The sequence below is a fragment of the Aptenodytes forsteri genome, unplaced genomic scaffold (assembly GCF_000699145.1).
Source record: "Aptenodytes forsteri isolate BGI_AS27 unplaced genomic scaffold, ASM69914v1 Scaffold15, whole genome shotgun sequence".
Taxonomy (NCBI): domain Eukaryota; kingdom Metazoa; phylum Chordata; class Aves; order Sphenisciformes; family Spheniscidae; genus Aptenodytes; species Aptenodytes forsteri.
This window is the reverse complement of record NW_008795129.1, coordinates 4,286,773-4,290,697: the sequence shown is the minus strand read 5'-3', so window position 1 is coordinate 4,290,697 and position 3,925 is coordinate 4,286,773.

The window sequence follows — 3,925 nt, the reverse complement described above, 5'->3', positions numbered from 1 at the left end:
CCCCCCCCTCCCCGCCGGGACTGAGCAGCCCGGAGCAGCAGTCCCCCAGCCGGAGCTCCCGGGGCTCCGCACACCTTTCCCACCCGGCCCGGCGGGTTGTGAGATGCAGAGTTTGGCTCTGCGCAGGCGGCCGCAGAGAGGCACGCTGTTGCAGGACCCTGGGGCCCGGCAGAGCCTGGGTGTGAGCCCCCAGTCACCGCACCCAGATGATGCTTTGAGCTGGCGGTGCAGGAATCAAAACCAGTTCCTCACCTGCCTCCCCGTTCCTTCGCCTTAGAGGGAGGCAGCCTCCCGACCGATGGGCCCACGATCCGTGCACTTTCCAAGTGGAGACTAGTGCTGAAGGCAAGGAGGGGAATTTGGCATCCCCCAGACAAGCTTGTGGGTCCTCCACGCCTGGCCCGTGGCCTGGAGGATGCTAGGGATGAAATGGCTCTATCCCCTCTGCAATTTTGGGAGATGCTAAAAGCAACAGCTCAGGAAGGTACCTTTCAGGAGCGTCACCCCCGTTCCTGTCCCACCTTCCAAAGGCAGGGAAAGGACCACCTTTCTGGTGATGGGATCAGGGTCTCCCTGGCTCCCCGCACTCCCTTCCAACCCCTCGGCCTGTCGGTGAGCCGGAGGGATGGGTGTTTGTGCAGGCTTCGATGGTGCCTTCCTGTGAGGGACAAAGAGCTGCCTGCTGGCTCCTGAGGGACCAGCAGAGCATGGTAGCTGCTTTCAGTCTCCACAAATGTCTGCAGAAGCAGAGCAGGGTTTGTTTTTTTTTTTTTCATTAGCTAACGGTCGCACCATGCCCGGTACTCTTTACAGGGAGCCCTCGCGGGGAGATGTCTTTCCCCGACAGCCTGGAGCAGGGTCTGGGCAAGGGCAGTGTTGTTTCTGGTGCTACTGGGTTTGCGTGACCTGCAGCCCAGGCTCCCCCCATGAAAGCCCACCTATATTCCTGAGTTGTCTCCTGTCCGAGGCACTGGTTTAAAAAACGTATCTCTCTCTGGCAGAGAAACTGTTGCAAGCCTCACTTAATATCTATTACATTTCTATAAGGGCTTAATTCAGGCAATTAATAGATCTGAAAATTGTGACTGGATTGCAAAAGTATTGGTTAATGTACCCTATGGAGAGCTGGCAAAAAAGAGTGGCACCTTCTCTCTCTGTCAGATGCTACCCAGACCCTTGAGATTGAGAGGTGAGGCTGACTTTGGAGACTGCCAAAAAGAAAAAGCCAGAAACCTGATCTAGGAGACCGCTCCAAAAGGAAGATGAGATGAGCTGGGGACATGAGGTCTGTCTCGTGACCTGGCACATGTGCCCCGGCTCCGGGGACAGGGGAGGTACCTGGGCTGGGAATGAAGTCCCAGATGGGGAGAACCGGTGGTTTCATGCTGTGCGCCCTGTGTTGGGAAGGCAGCGGGATGAGACCGGGGGGCCGTGGAGGGAGGGGTGTCAGAAACGGGAGGCTGTGGCGTCTCCGAGCAGGCTCAGCGATTATATGGCTGTTTGAAAATGGGAGATTGCTATTTACTTAGGGCTTGATGGCAGAGGGGGCAAAGCTCTCCCTCTTGCCGTGGGCCGCCGGGGCTGAGGGCATCGGGCTGTGCCAAGCCTGGGCATTTGCTGTTGGCAGGGGGACAGCCTCCAGCAACTGGCATCGAAGTTAGTGCTGAGACTGTAGGAAAAACCCTCTCTTGTCAACACCCGGCTGAAATGGGCTGGGGTTTCAGACAGCTGGAGAAAAAGGATTTCTGAGGCCAGCCCGCTGCGCTTCCCTTCCTCCCCTTTGTGTGCCGCTCCCCCTCGCCAGCACCCCTGCCCTCCTCCTGCCTCACCTCTGAATATTAATGCCTCTGGCAGATTGGATAATAATGTGACTGGGAATTGAATGAAGCTGGTTATTAGCTCTGGGCTTCCTTGGGGCATTTAAGGGAGTCCACAGGCTGTTCCTGGAGGCTCGGCAGCGTAAGTGACCGGGGCCAGACTCAGCGCAGAGGGGGTTGCTTCTGTGGGAAAGGATTTGCTTGAAATCCTCGTCTCTGACCCTGGAGGAGGACAGGTATGGCAGCCTGGCTAGAGCCGCAAATTCCCGTGGGATGGTTAGCGATGGATCTGCCGTTTTTCAGCAACAATTAAATATTAAAAGTTGTTTTCAGGAAGGAACTAGAAGATCTAGCTGGGCAGAAGCTGAGAAACGTTTCTGTTGTTATTAGGCTTTAAAAAGAGATGGGGAGTGAGTGCGGGAGGTCCTCCTCTTCCCCCCCACCGGTGTCGGAGTATTGCCCAGCAGATTCGGGAAGAGGGCCAATCCTCCGCACACTGAACAGGAAATTTCCTGCTAATTTGCAGGGTACAAGTTCAAGCTCGGAGCCCTCATTTCTGAAGAGCTGCACCTTATGATGTCTCTCCTCGGGAGCTCCCTAGCCTTTTCATAGGTGGATCTCCGGATGCTTTAGCACGAAGGGAAATATCCCTGTTGCGCAGAGGAGAAACTGAGCTCTGGCAGAATTACCTGATCTGATCTGAGCCAAAAATACAACCTCTGTCCCTTGACCCTCAATCCGACGCTCTTTGCTATCTCCCAAACCGCAGCTCCACCAGAAAATAAATATTTACACCCTGTTAACTAGTGCAAAAGAGGAGGGAAACCAGAGCTGAATTTGCAGAAGCTGCTATTAATTTAGTCCATCTGATTTTTCAACCGTTCCAAGTGTTCAGAGATGCATTAATGGGGCTGTAGCTGCTGGGGATCTCAGCTGATGTGGGGAGCTGGGTCCTGCCTGCATTAAATTAACCCCTCAAAAATCACCATCAGAGCTACTGTGATTGAGACACCAGTTTGTAAACCCCTGTCAAAGAAGTTCCATAATCCCAAATCTGAGAGCCTAAGAAACGCTTCTGTCTGCAGGATGTAGCACGTATGCTGCTCTATTTCACATAGCCCTGATCCTGCAGACTACTCTTACTAAATAAATGCATTTATTTGCTACTTAGGGAGCTTCAGTGGGTTGGCATGGGCTGGAAGGCTCAGTGCCTGCAGAGCTGCCTGTAAAAACTGAAAAAGTACAAAGATGAAATAAAACGAATGACGGGGGAGTTCGCAGTTACTTTCGCCTCTCTTTCTCCCTCTTCGTTCCTTCGTCCTCCCAACCTCATTTCACGCAGAAGCACCCCCCCCCATTGCCTTTTCTCCCCCTTCCAGTGCTGCTATTTATGCAAATCTAATTTTCTTAAAAAAGCTTATTATAAATGACCAGCAAGAAGCATGAGGATTTAACTGTAAATCAAGTTGACCTGTCTGTGTGTGGACATTTTTATTTACTCCTCTTTCTGAAAAACAAATAAACAGAGAATCCCTCCCAAATAAAGCAGCAGCTCCCCACTTAGATTTGAACACACTTTAAAGGAAATCTCTTTTGTTTTAGCCATTTTTATTTCCTGTTTGTTTCTGAGCTTAGACTTGACAATGAAAACCACATGAAATTCCCTTTTTGTTCCATCAGTTTTATTTTTGGTGCCACAATATCCCAACTTCTTTTTTGTTTTGTATGCACTTATTGCAAGGTTATTTTTTAAAGTAAATTCATGGAAGTTTTCCTCCAAAATAAAATAAGTAAGACTTTCTAGAGGACAGGAGGTTCCAGGATGATTAAAAAAAATAAAATCTAAATCTTTAAGCTAAATTAATCGATCCATAAAGGTCAGTCTGGGTATGGATCCATACCTAACCAGGGAGAAATTCCAAAGTGATGAACAATACGCACTTTTGTGTCCCATTTTAAAAGGGTTTTGCAGCTTAATTTGTGTCGGGTGGGTTTTAATAACGGTGTTTAAAAAACCCAGTGCTTGAGCTCAGATGTGCCCCCCGGTCTCAGGCCACGGTGGCCGTTCCCGCTGCCCTGGAGCTGCAGGTGGGGTTTGCTGGCAGGCG